The sequence below is a fragment of the Ceratosolen solmsi genome, unplaced genomic scaffold (genome assembly GCF_000503995.2).
Source record: "Ceratosolen solmsi marchali unplaced genomic scaffold, CerSol_1.0 scaffold10, whole genome shotgun sequence".
In the NCBI taxonomy this organism is placed as follows: Eukaryota; Metazoa; Arthropoda; class Insecta; order Hymenoptera; family Agaonidae; genus Ceratosolen; species Ceratosolen solmsi.
In genome coordinates this window covers 6,618,002-6,633,634 of record NW_011948412.1, presented here as the reverse complement: position 1 = coordinate 6,633,634, position 15,633 = coordinate 6,618,002, and the positions used below count along the sequence as shown (strand labels likewise).

At 32.2% G+C, this 15,633-nt stretch overlaps 1 protein-coding gene across 1 annotated transcript in view; it reads left to right on the top strand.

The window, feature by feature from the left end:
* Positions 1-15,633, top strand: part of LOC105364514 (uncharacterized) — a 484,373-nt gene that overhangs the window by 79,925 nt on the left and 388,815 nt on the right.

Below are 15,633 nucleotides of genomic sequence, written 5' to 3'. Positions count from 1 at the left end.
CAAAAGAAAATCGGTAAGGATGATAAATTCCAATAAAAATGTTTAACGTTGGAGCTATAAAGATTATCTTTGAAAAGCATAAAGAATGGATGTGTAAGATTGAAAGCGAAATTCCGCGTCAATTACGATTGGTGTAATAAATGCGTTTTATTAATAATTTGTAAAAGAAATATCAGTTTATCGAGAGAGTACATGTTTAATAAATATTTTTTCCTGCCAATACAAGTTTTGGTTGTCTCGAGCATTATTTAACCAGAATTTTATAATACAATCACGTGATGTATGTAATAAGCGGTTAAACGTTATCCTCGAGTCTCATAAGCTATCGTTTCCATTATCTTCGAGGCCTTAAACAATTTTCCATATATATATATATATATATATATAAATTACAAAATTGTAGCTACGCCCGATTATCGCGTCATTACTAATACGGCATCGCATCTTTCTGATTTCTATAGACAAATTGTTCGAGAACGAAGTATTTAAGAAGAATTGGTTCAGAATGCATACGAAATTCCACGATTGGTCGAAATTCGATGCCCGAGACGTTTTCGTAAACCATCCCTATCACTCGTCTCATGTAATGGAGCTTTCAAATCTTCAAGATACCGGAAACAGCGGCATCGTCCTTAATCAAATGAACAGTAAAATGGAACGAGTGCCGAAACGGGGAAGACCTCGAGGACGTTATCAGCACCGTAGATGGCTTAATGAGACATTGGTAGCCGAAGAAATTGAGAAGATCAGTATGAGATTGTTCGGCTGTCCTTATTGTACTTACGTTGCCAAATATGCGTACAGCGTATATTCTCATGTTCGTAAGCAGCATAACGGTAATAAGGTTTATTGTATCGATTTCCCAGCTTAATGACAATTGCATTGGTTATCGTATTTCAGCGATGTTTCCACTGTTACATTAATTTTCAAATTAAAGTTGTTTACTCAACTGTTGTTACAAGCGAGTTTCTGTTTATCATAAGTAGGTACAAGTAAAAAAAAAAAAAAAAAAAGATAAAAAATAAATAAATAAATAAATAAATAAATAAATAAAAAAAAACTAAAAAACGAGAGTAAAATAAAATTTTTTTTTATATTTTTACTTACATTGTCATTGTTGAGTTGTTGTAATTGTATTATATCGGATGATGTTATACTTTTAATACATGAAATTTTTTTTTTTTTTTTTTTTTTTTTTTTTTTTTCAATTACATGTATTATCTGTAAATTGGAGCTTTAATCAGTATAGATACCAATGTTCGATTTTGAATAGAATGTAAATTGAATTTTTATAATTTATAGTCTGTTTGGTAAAATATTATGAGAAATAAGCGACCAAGTTAATTTATATAAATTGTAAATGTTTTTAATTAAAATTTACTTGTATGTGATGGAGAACAATCAGTATTGTCGTATAGCGCAAAAGTAAGTGATTAGCCACTATTACGAAAATTGTATTTCGCATTAGAAAACCTTATGCTATAAAATTAAATTTGCGTTACGTTTTGCAATTCTCGTAAATTAATTTAACGCATTAATCGAATAGATATCACAAACTCTTAGTACGTACGCTTAAGTATTAATTGACATTAAAAATAAATAATATAATAATGAATTCATTGAATCATCGACATTATAAGACGAAGAAATATCTGTTTAAGCACCGTTTCAATAAAATTTGTTTATTATTTGAAAGATTATTAATTTTCAATTCTGATTTGATAAGAGCATTTGTCAAGCCCGACAATGCGCTATCACCAACATTATCTATTAATATTGACATTAATATATCATCGTCGTCTTGGCTTATTTGACGACCATCGCTTTAACTCGTCGGCAACACTTTTCTTAGGATCCTTAATTTTTTAGTTAAAACGGCCAAGTCGACTCGGGGGCCGCCGGTCCATTTGTAAAAAAAAAAAAAAAAAATCGAAAAGACAGGCGTGGAAAGCGATTAAAAGGTGAGTTGTGATATGGAGTAGGCAAGCCGAGAGCCGACAGTCCAATTCCAACAGAACGCAGGATTTAGCGAGAGCTAGAACTAACCGCGAATCTCTTGTGCTTTTGTTTGTCGTAGTGCCAGAGGAGGAGTGCCAACGCAGCCTCCAGGAGCGCAGGGCCGCGCGTAAGATTATCGAGTCTTCGCTAAATCCCGAGACCGGCAAGTACCATTGCCCCAAGTGTCACTCGCGCTCCTTCTCCCAGAGCTACTCGATGCTGCGTCACTTCAGGTACGAGTGCGGCGATGCCCTCCCCAGGTACCAGTGCCCCTATTGCGGACACGTGAGCAAGTGGACCCACTCGATCTATAATCACGTGAGGAAGCTTCATCCGGGCCTCGCCGTCGGCCTCAATAAGCTCTACTGATGTGGCCTTCGCTTACATTTCATGTTGGCTTAGCGTTAAGCAGTTGATCCTTTGCGAATTATCAATTGTTATGAGCCGTTGGTGCTTCGTTACGTAAGCCCTACGTACTACTTCTCGCTTGACCCTAACAAACACAAACGAATTACTTGTAGTAATTTACAATATAAACATTTAATTTTATTCTTTCAGTTGACGGATGCTTGTTGAGAGTGCCAATACTTTTTTGCCAAATTATTCGACTTTTCTTATTGTAAAGTATTATTGACCAAGCGTATTCTATTTAAATATTGACATTCTTCTTTTTTATAATTAAACAAAGTGTATGTGTAATTTATAAGAGGTATTGTTTATTGAAATAAATTCAGTCAATTGTGAAATTGTTATTAATCCTTTTTTTCTTTTTTTTTTCTTTTTTTTTTTCTTTTCTTTTTTTTTCTCTTTTTTTTTTCGTCATCCGTATAATTATATCCAATTCGTCTATTCCTACAGGGGGAAAGAGAAAGAAATACCAAACGAACGCGAAAAAAAGAAAAAAAAAAAAAAAAAAAAAAAAAAAAAAAAAAAAAAAAAAAAAAAAAAAAAAAAACTACCGAACCGAGTAATCGCTTGTAGCTGTAGATGAAGGAGAATAATAATCAAACTTAATCTCTCACATACATTTTTGTACATTTATTATTATGTCATAGATTTAATTTTACAATTAAAATTGCAATCCCTTTTATTTATCGTTTTTGTTTTTACTATAGGTTTTTCAAAAAACGACTTTCTTAAAACAATTATTCAAAAATTTATTGTCTATTCGTTGTTTATAAATTATTTAATTGTATCCATCCACAGTGTAAAATCATCGATATCCAGACAATCGGCACCAATCGCAAATTGTTTGGTTTTATTTTTTTCGAAGGGTTCGAAATTATCTTTCTGCTATAATCGGTAAAGAAAAAAAAAAGAAAAAAAAAAGAAAAAAAAAAAAAGAAAAAAAAAATTCAAAAATGATATTAAAGAAAATACTCTAAATACTGTTTACGATGTTGCATTAAATTATTCTCATAATCATTAAGCGCCATTTGTAACGAGTGACCAACGGACAAACATTAACCGCAATGCCGCATAGGTACTACTACTACTACTACTACTACGGATGCAACTACTAGTACTACTACTACTACTACTACTACTACTACTACTACTACCACTACTACCACTGCTACTACCACTACTACCACTACTACTACTACTACTGCAACCACTACCACCACTAATTTAAAAAAAAAAATCTACAAATTACCGAAAGCCTTTGGGAATCAGCTTGATTTTACGAGTAGAAAACAATTGTTGACATATTGTCATTCGATTCGATCAAAATATCCAGACCCGCAGCTCTAGGCCAAAACCCTCGGTAAGACTCTTTGATCTTACTATGTCTCTTCAACATTTTATATAATTCGCTTCGATTGCTGCACTCTCGCCTAAATACGCAAAGAACAATGACGTTAGCATTTGGTCGTGAGGACCAACGAATCTAACCGACTCATTTCCTTGGCTGTTCTCAGGTCGAATCCCGACATACCGCACAGACTTCCTCGACGTTTTTGGGATGAATTCCGACATGACGACGTCGTCGTCCGATAGACAGCATCAGGCAATGCAGGAGGAGGGGCCGAGTTGGATCGGAGGTAAACCCGTGACTTACCATTGTCCAGGTTGCAATGCCGGTTACACGTACAAGAAGACGCTGATGACGCACATGAAGTACGACTGCGGCAAGGAACCAAGATTCAAGTGCCCCTATTGCGGCAAGAGGGATAAGTGTTCTTCAAATATCTACAAGCACGTTAGGATGAAGCATGGCGGACTTCCCGTTAAAGTTCATAAGAATTGAAATTTAATGGGCGAGTCGATATGAATTGCCGGTGCCTGGGCGTTCGAAAAACTTCGGACGATAAGTTAGAGTCGAGTGTGTCCTCGTCTTATCGTAGCCGGTCTCTGATTCCCTGGATATGAACTTATTTAATCTTGGATATAAGCATTTAATGTCGCTTGGATGGAGTCGATTGGAAATGAAAAGAACGCAAGAAAGATTCGTCAGGAATTATGTAAATATATATTCGTCGGAATTTTTGTTTTGACCAATTGTTTCGTAAGCTCACGGTAAAAGTAAAAGAAAAAAAAGAAAAAAATAATAATAACATGTATGCATAATGATTTTGTTTACGCGTTTTTATTTTGTTCACCAATAATAATGTAAATAATGTAATAATGTCGCTGGACTTGAAATAGCACGTGAAATTCAAGGTTAAAGTCGCTTTGCATACGTATGTGTTTTATCAATTTTAGAATACAGGTACGTTAAAAATTGATAAATATTTAAATGTCTCTTGTTTTTTTTTTCTTCTTTTTCTTCTTTTTTTTTCTTCTTTCGTTTTTCTTATTATGTAGAGAATATACGTTACAGAGAGGGGAAAAAAAAACCCAAGTATATGTCATTACTCGTAGGAGGGAAGAAAATGACTTCACGATGCATTGAACGATAGATATTTTGTACAGTTTAAACTCGCTATTTATTATTATGCGATGAAAAATAATGATTTGAAACTATAATCTGATATTTATTGAATGTGTATATAAACAATGTTGTTCTTCTAGATTTTTAGACAAAAAAAAAAAAAAAAAAAAAAAAAAAAAAAAAAAAAAAAAAAAAAAAAAAAAAACCCAAAATACATAGAAATCTCAAGTATTTTAATAATTTCGACTTTCATAAATAATTACGTTTTATATGGAAATATAGTGAAAGAATAAATATGCTAAGGCTGAAGTAATAAATAAATACGCGAAAGAAAAAGAAGAAAAAGGTAAAAAAAAAAAAAAAAAAAGGCCTTCGCATGATTAATTAGCTTCATACGATATTAAAAAATAAAATAATAAAATAAAAGAGTTTTAAGGATATTTTTATGAAATTGAGTTACTGACACCATTTTACAATACGTTTTATCCGTTATTCTTCTTAAACTAAGAATTCCGACATAAATTCATACTTACTTCGTACGCTTATAGAGTTTCGCTAGATGTTTTCATACACGTTTAAAACATGTAAAAGAAGCATGTAATCGAGATTATTTAAAAGTATAAATATAGTTTGTTAAATAAAACTTTGATCTGTGATCTTGATCATTGATGGTTGAGATATTGAATTGGAAATTTTACATAAAATTAATTGTCCGAGTTATAAGCCTCAAGCTTTGCATACGATCGATCGAGCCAACGCAATTCAATAACATTTGTAAAAAAAAAAAAAAAAAAAAAAAAAAAAAAAAAAAAAAAACACCCATTAATTTATTGATTCTCTAATATCGACTTTATTAGGCGTACGCGCACCTACGACCACATATAAGACAAAATTGACTGTTTATCCGGCGATTAATTCAAGTCTTCCTTCGAGTCTCTTACCAAAGCATAGCAAAAGCAAAGGAATGAATTGTTTTCATTCTCAGTATGTAAGCAGATAAAGTTACTGATAATGAAGTTCCTATTGTTCATAGAAATAGAATCTTCTGATCGACTATCAGATTTACAAATGTACAGTAAATATTAATAAAATCAATAAACAATTATACCTGCATTTGAAAATTATTACAATAATATGAGAACCTGATGAAAATATGTATTAATGAAGTGACGATCAGGAAAAATTTTACACCTTTAATGTTTCAATGCAATATTACCTTTCACGTACTTATTTATTTATTTATTTGTTTATTCAAATGACAAAGGACAAATGCTACTAAAATTTCATTACGTAGATATTTATCGTGATCCAGTAGACAATTGAGCTTTTGTCTACTCAATAGATAAACTTGTTAATTTTTTACATCAATTTATCTATTTATTACTGTATTTCATATAATATATATATATATATATATATATATATATATATATATATATATATATATATATTTTTTTTTTACCTGTATTTTAATCTATAAATAATAAGCCCCCCTACCACTACCCCCTTTAGCACAATAATTTAATTAATGCAACTGCTGCTTAAATTTACTGCTGTAAATCAGGCAACTACGATTAACAATAATTTATTGTTAAGAAACTTTGGTGTACGATCGATTATATCGATATAACGCGATAAAATCTCATTAAAGAGATAATTAGGTGGGTGGTGTTGCTTTTGATACCACCGAGTACTCAGAAATTTTGTAATGCACCTTATGTCAACATATTTCATAACGGACGATGAATTATGTCTTGACAATAAGATCCCTCGATGCAATTCGTGCATTAACCATCGCCTCTCATCCAATATTTCACAATGCAAAAAATAAGCTTTACAAAAGCTTTTTGGGCTTGTATGATTATTATCGATCGTACGCGCAAAATAAGTACGTATAAAACAAATTGAGACACTCGATTTCTCCCCCTTCTCTATAAGTACCTTCACAGTCGCTCCTATAATAATGAAGCGACTACGCGGAGGTGCGAATTAATCAAATTGTGAATTTTTGCAGATCCATTGGAGCGAAGTTAGAAATCATCACGACCGGGGGGTATATTGGCTTTAAATATACATTTCCCTCGTCCCTACGATTTGCGCCGACACAAGTCTACACCAAACGTAATACGCCGCGCTACGGCTGCTCTTATTGTTCCAAACGTCGCAACTCTCATTCCAATAGCCATCGGCACGCGAGAAAATGGCATCCGGATATGCCGGTGAAAGTCGATAGGCTTTGCCGAGTGTCATTAGTTCTTTGCCCTCCCGATACTTGGAACTTTGTTGATTGTGTCAGAATTTTCGGCTCCGGCATTGTAACTAATGTTAGCCGTTAGGTGAAAAAACAAAAACAAAACAAAGAAAAAACAACAACAACAAAAAACAAAAACAAAAACAAAAAAACAAAACAAAAAGAAAAAGAAAAGAGCAAATGTGTTTCGAGATTTTCCAAGCAAATAATCGATGCATCGATGTTAGTCTGTTTATGAGAAAGATTTGAAAATAGTTCAAGAAATTATCGATTATCAAGACAATTGGTTAGGACATTATCTCCTTTTGCATATAAATTTTACGATAATAACATTAAAATTATACGACAATATTATTCAAATTGAATTCTGAAAGAAATTACAACGAAGGTGGAAATTCAGTCTCCAACTACTTATTTTACACGAGATGACGTTATTTTTAATTATTAACAATGTTATCGACAATCTAATGTGTAATTTGTAATTTAGATATTTCGCGCGACTAAAAGCTATTTATGCATTAAATTTCACAACAAATAAGTTCAATTATTTAAAATTATCAATGAAAAATCTTGCACTCCCCTTTTATCATTTATATTTGGCTGATTATTCGATAATTTACTCGACTCTAATAGAGTACTAAAGCTTTTATTACCCCATAGCCTATTAAATTCCTCCATTATCCATTGAAAATAATCAACTCGCACTCACACGAGTACGAGCTTCGCCTCGAATAAATTTACCAAAAGTTCATTACATACAATTCGCAAGAATTATTGCGTATTATTTTAATTTTATAGCGTGGACAAAGGATGCTCTCAATGCTTCGTATATATGTCGAATATAAAATTACGACACTATGCGTTACCATTAAAAAAAAAAAGAAAAAAAGAAAGAAAAAAAAAACCCCACTAAGCCAACATATATTATGGGAGGAGAAATTAAAGTCACCTATGAGGTATCACGTTGGCCAATCTAAAGACACAAATACATCCTTTCAGTAGCATCCTACAGCTGTATTAATCAGTACCCTAATAAGTTAAAACGATTTAGATGAATTATAGAGATGTCGTTGCACGGTACTAGTTTCTTACTATTTACAAGCAAAAAAGGACCAAGTCCCACGAACCATAAAATTATCCCACCAATTGACGAACTTCTTTTTGTGCTCCTCTTTTTCAGACATCAAGTCCTGGTCGACCTTCCGGCAACGCCACCGTCAGCAGCATTATCAATACCACAATCACCCCGAGCATCTGCAGCAACACCAAGAGCATCAGCAGCAGCAGCATCAGCAGCAGCAGCAGCAGCAGCAGCAGCAGCAGCAGCCGCAGCAGCAACGGGAACAACAACAACAACAACAACAACAACAACAACAACAGCAGCAGCAGCTGCTGCAGCATCAAACGGATGAGTTCGGAGGTTTAATATCCTACAAGATCCATCCAAACGAGCGTAAGTGCTACGAGTGCCTGAACTGCCGACGTCGCTTCAGCCAGAAGACGACCATCACCCGCCATCTGCGCTACTTCTGCGGCAAAGGTCATCGCTACAAGTGCCCCTACTGCGACGCCCTGGCCTCCTGCTCGTCCAACATCTATCGGCACGTGCGCTCTAGGCATAACGGCAAGATTCCCCACGCGATCAAGCTTTTCGCGTCCATCTCCGATCAAGTCATTCGCACCCATCACTGATCGACCGCGGACCAGCGAAAGCGGCGGAACCTCCAGTTCCAGCCGTGGCGCTGAGAGTGTTAGTGACGCGTCGACCAACCGGGGCTAACCTTCCGTCCTCGGTGGATTCCTGGCGTTGGATCGTAACTGATGAGTGCCGCCTCGCCTTGAGTTAACAGCGACTGTTCGTTATTTCAGTGTGTGGTAAACTCACCTGATCCTCGATATAAATTATCACAGTCTATATTCAGGTAAAGCATTAGCAATGGTAAATACTCGACTGGTTAAAGCACTCGTCCACCCACACTCACCTCGCTAATTCACTCACACAAACAAACAAACACGACTCGCCTAAGGTTACAATGGTGTGTGAAGAACTGAGCTTTCATCGATGAAATAATTGTAAAATAGATTTATATTCGTGTGTACATAGTGTGACTTAGCGTTTTCTATTTTATCGTGAAGATATACAAAAAGCCTACGAGGAAGATATACAAGAGCTTGGTTGGTTATATAGTGCAACTGTAAATTTCTCCCAAAGATCAATGATCGATGTCGATTAAGGAATTTAATTTAAAGAATTAAATATCCATTTAAAGGTATTTGACACCATTTGATTTTTTTTTTATTTTTTTTATTTTTAAATTTATTTATTTATTTATTTTATTTTATTTTTTATATGTACTCATTTAGACGTTTAAGAGATTAGAATCACGATGTCATTCGTCTGAAATTCAATTATTTTTCATGTCCTTTAATTTACATTGATAATCTCTTGTCACATAAATCCATTGGATCCATTGATAATAAAATGTAATGACAAAGAATGTATCGTTTATCCTTACAACGCATCGTCGTTTATATCTAATTGATTCCTATTTCATATTCATAAAAAGTATGAAATGTACATTGAATGTGTCAAATATTTATACGTATAAATCAGTCCAATATATATATATATATATATATATATATATATATATAGAGAGAGAGAGAGAGAGAGAGAGAGAGAGAGAGTTTAAAAAGAATATGATTTTCTATATAGAGATCAGAAAAATTGTGAATAACTTTTAATTTTAATGTACAATTTAAAGTGACAGATAAATAAAAATTAGTTAATTAATTGTTTAATTATTAAACATTTTGCAAATTAATGTTTACGTAGAATTATATCGAATCACAATGTTGAGAAAATTTAAAAATTATTTCTTTATTTCCGTGTATGGATTACGTTTACACACGTGGATACACTAATCGCCCTCGCGCGCTGAGAGATACAAAAGCACAGGCGCACGCGCGCACACGCTCGCACGCAACCAGATAGGTAGAGTCAAACATACCCACACGCGCGTGAATAATCTATTATATTTATTATTATATTAATATTAATGATGGAAGACCTTTCAGGATACAATGTAAAATGGTTAAAATATATTCTATATTGAACATTTTCTAAACGTATGAAAGCTATCATTTTCGTTTTAAGTAGAGTAAAATTTACTATTAACGTTATCATTGTCTGTTAATAGAGAAAATATACTGATACAGCCTGATTAAATACGATGTAAATAATAGATTTATTACCAAATATATTGATCATAATTTCGTAATTGATAATCTTTGATAATTTTTCTGATTTTTTTCTGAATTTTAATAATTTCATGAAATGCAGAAATTATTGTAAGTGTGTATTTCAACGAATTATTATATTGAATTACCACGTAATTAGACAATTAATAAAATTTGTGAAACAGTGGACAGTTTAATAAATGAAATGCTCGATGCTATCACAATCGATATAAGAATTTCCTTTCGAATATCATGAATTATTAAAATTTTATTATTATTATCATTATTATTGTTGTTGTTATTATTATTATTATTATTATTATTATTATTATTATTATTATTATTATTATTATTATTATTATTATATTAAAATATAATTTTAAATAATACCGTGGAAATTCGCCATGCTTAATAATTCCTAGTTAGACTAATAATATTTAGTGACATTAGCCGTAAATTTACATTTATTGCAGTATTTGATTATATATTTATGCTATGATTAAGAATTTTTAAGCGTATATTTTTATTTTTATAAATTGTAATGGATAAAAAACGTGCTGTAAAATTATTATATTATGTATGAGATTAGTTCGATTATTAATATAAATAAAGATCTAGTCTAATATTATTAATCCCGATGGCCAATGGAGACGACCGATTATGATAATTGTGTGACACCAAATCTTATTAATACATGTATTTATTGTTCATTGAATCCGTTAATTTATACTAACATAAACAAGCAAAGAATAAACGACAACAACAATAACAACAAAGACAATTTTATTCGCTTTGCATTATTGTAATGTAATTAATAAAATCATTAAAAAGTGCATTGTATTTTTAAGTACTGGGAATAGAAATAATTTTTTATAATTTTAATCATTAGGGAATGCAGCAGAGATTGATTAAAACGATAATTGAGCGTACGGCAAAAAGAAGTTAATACCAAAAGTGTAAAAGAATTAGAAATAAAGTTTTTTGATGAATGCATAATACCATTACTTCACTTGTTTAGTCGTTAATTATTTATTATTTTATTTTTTTTTTCATATTCCTTTGTGTTTATTTGATTCTTATTATTATTTATTATCGCATATTATTATTGCATTGTGATTAATAGTTTGCTACTTTTGTCTTTTGTTTCTTACAAGGGTGTGGCAATGTTGTAAGCAAGTAAAATTATTGACAAAGCAAATTTTATTAATTAATGTAGCTGCTAAATTTTTGACATGATGTAGCCGTTGATATTGACGAAGCTAGTTAATCAGTTATCAGTAATCGTTTTACAAATGCCCAATCAACATGGTAAATTACATTCGTTGATAAGTCTAGTCAGAAATATTACATTTCGAAACTCCAATCGCAGCTTCTAGCCCACTAACAATTCTTAGTAAAACAAATATCAACGCTAGTGAGAGCCATCGGGACGGCAATTACATGCCCGAAATTTAAAAGGACATCTACTAAATCGCACACGATCGTCCCGACTAATTATTCGATTGGTGGCTTTGCAGATGATCGCCTTGACGACAGCCAGAAGTTGCGGCGTAATATCTACAGCTTCTGCAAGAGTTACTTCTGCCCGCGCTGCAACCACGGCTACACGGAGAAGGCGAACATGGTGCGTCACTTCCGGCACGAATGCGGCGTACCACCCAAGTACCGGTGCCCTTACTGCGAGTACCTCTCGCGGTACACTCACAACATCTACGCCCACGTGAGGAGGCATCATCCCCAGCAAAAGTCCTACTTCATCAAGCTGCGTTGAAGACGTCTTTGCGCGCAATTAATGTCGCTTAATCATTCATTTTATAATCGATCGAAATTTTCGATTTAATTGAAAGAGGATGCTCAGCTTTTCGGATGAGAAAACTCAAATTTTACTTTCAAAGTAACTCTCTCTCTCTCTCTCTCTCTCTCTCTATCGTCTATTTTATTCTAATTTTAGAATATATATATATATATATATATATATATATATATATATAGATTAATATGCATGATTTAATATGATTTAATTGTTAATTAATTGTGCTATTTAGTTTATTAATTTTTATCTCCTATGTACATCGATCTATACAAATGTATGTATTGATGCTTGACTTGTAATTTCGTAGTTTAATGTTCCTGAGCCAACATCATTTTTGGATGTCACATTTATTTATTTGTCTTTTGTTATTCGTTAACGGATTGACTTTTATTCGATGACGATTGCCATAATTTATTCGTGCCTTTCTCATTTTATTAACATTGTTATTGCTGATATATGATAAAGTTTTTCATGCCATTTACTATAATGATTATTTAATATAGAAGCCATTTATCCGAAAGCTTTATTTGAAAATACATTAATGTATAAATTGTTATTCATTTTGACATGAGATTAATACTTTTACCGATTTGGTAGAGAAAAAAACAAAAAAACAAAAAAACAAAAAAACAAAAAAAACAAAAAAAAACAAAAAAAACAATGTGTGATTTATTTTTTAATGTTTTTATGCGATTACAAATGAACTATTATATCCTTGTGCAATTAGTATTTTATATATTTCATTACATTACACTTTATGAATAGTTCCTTAAACAAAGATCAAATCGCTCTGCATATTATATTTTATCAATGATTTGCTATTTCTCTTTGAAGATTTAAAAAGCGGAATAGCTATTTTTATACGTTCTTTAACGACATATTAATAGAGAATGTTAAATAGCGATGCTCTAATAGATTGTAAAATATAGTCTTACTCGACTCAGCTTAAGCTTTCCCAAATAAACCGAAGACTGTTTATTGTCAAATAAGTATTTTCCTATGTAATTAATTTGAATTTTGTACCGAATCACAAAGTACTGCGCCATATACTCATTAATGCTCGATTAAAATTTACAAATGTTTTCTAAATTATGATCTATAATTTAGAATAAATTTAGAAAAGAAAATCTCTTAATCCCGGTATTATATTTTTTACGTAGGTAACCAATGATGTATAATTTATCCATGATAATCAACAATTATCATTACCAATGTAAAGACATTATAAATAAATGCATTTGCCAATATTATATTCACGTGCTACTCCTTTCAAGCAGTCTAATGTGACGAGAAAAGAAAAAAAGAAAAAGAAAAAAATGTTTAAACAAAACAATAGGCCAGGACAAGAGACCGGTTTGTCGCCCATCGTCACCATTCGCGCGTAAATCCGGTCTCTCGCTCGTGATCTACAACAGCGTCGATCCAATGGCTCGTTGTCGGGGCCGTTGCCGTTGCCGTTGCCGTTGCCGTTGCCGTTGCCGTTGTTGTTGTTGTTGTTGCCGCCACGGACACCGCCACCGTCGATAAAACGAAAAATCTACTCTTCATTTGCGCCTACGTGTGTCCTAGTCGCACTGACCTTGGGCCATTTGTTTTTCAGATTACCGGAAGGTGATATTCAATTACGGCTACTACTACTGTCCGCGCTGCAACCATCGATATACCAACAAGGCAAACATGTTCAAGCACTTCCGGCACGTTTGCGGCAGGCCGGCAATATATAAGTGTCCTTATTGCACGTACGTATCGCGATACACCCACAATGTGTACGCCCACGTGAAGCGACTGCATCCCCAGGAGACGCCATCCTTCATTATGAACGACCGGACGCACTAGTGAATGACCTGAAGGGGTAAGTCGCGGCCCCGGAGCATCTGTCCCTCGATCTTTTTGGACAAGAGTTTTGGCAGAATTACATAGCCGCGGCGGGGATGATTATTCTGCTGAGTCGAAATGCTTTGCACGCGTTTCTTTTCTGCGAGGAGGATAAAGAGAATTTCTGTTTACAGTGGAGACTCAGCATCTTCGATATAAATTTTGGAATGTTAAAGTCTCTTATTCTATAGCCATACGAGTGTGAGCAATTGGTTATAGTATAAGTTTTGTGGCGATACGTTGAGCCCGAGACTTTATGAATTGTATGTTTAGTCTTGAGAAGTAAAGAAAGTATTATGATTAAATAAATTCTCATATCAATATTCAGTGGCTAAATTATTCCGAAGGCAAAATATTCGTCGTACTTGTGCCGTAAAGATACATTAATTTGCTGGTTACATGAATTTTTAATCAAAGATCGTTGTTACGTATTAAATTAAACAAAAATTCCTTCCATGTTAATACGAAGATTATCTAACATAACGGAATACAATATTTTTATTGATTTTTTATGAAAATATCAAAAAATAAATAAAAATAAAAGAGAATAAAACAAAAACAAAAAAAATTAACATAAACAAAAGCACTAATTTATGTTGAAATAAATACTCTATCCGTCTTTTTAATATATTTTTATATACTTTATGGTTATACAAGTTTAAGAAATTCTTAAAAAAATTCTTACTTCTAAGTTTTATTATGTATTAGTAAGTATTTGATTTTTTTTTTTTTTTTGTCAGATCTATTGATGTAATTATATTAAAGTACGTTCGTGTCTCAAGTGTCTTTATTTTATTTTTTCGACTTCAATCTTTAATTTTCTTACGTACAATACGCTGAATTATGATTTTTTCTTTTTTTTTTTTTCTTTTTGAGTTCAAGTGTGTATTATACTATTTTCACATGTGTCGTGAAATTATGTATTATGTAGTAAAAATATATCTTATGTATTTATAAATCATAAGACAATGCTTGATTTATCCTTGTACTTTTATATTTCTAATTTGCACACACAATATGTTTTCTCAATCATTGCTAAAGTATTGCTTAAATTCTACTTAAGACGTTGAATTTAATGTTCAAATTAATTTCTTCATCATTTATACCGTCACATATAAAGTATTGCGTGTATATAAATTATATGTAACAATAATAATAATAATGTTAAATCCGATGTATTAAAAATTGCATATTTTGTGCGTATTGGAGGTAAAATTTGCAAAGTATTCACACTTTTGTGATCCATAAATGTCTATGATTAAAAGGAATTAACGAAATTATCCTTTAATGGTTCCATTCTTTAACATACACTTAATAATACTCTTGTATACATGTATCATAAATCTATTGTAAATATTTATTTTATGATTTTATAAATGATATCGCAGAAATTAAAAAAAAAAAATAAATAAAAGAAAAAAAGAAAAAAGAAAAAAGAAAAAAGAAAAAAGAAAAAAGGAATCTGGATTAATGAAAAATGTAATATCAAGGATATTAATAATCGAATGATAATTGTATCGGTTAAAATTTTTATACCAACTTATGCGTTTAATAAAATTAATATGACACATTTTTAAGGAG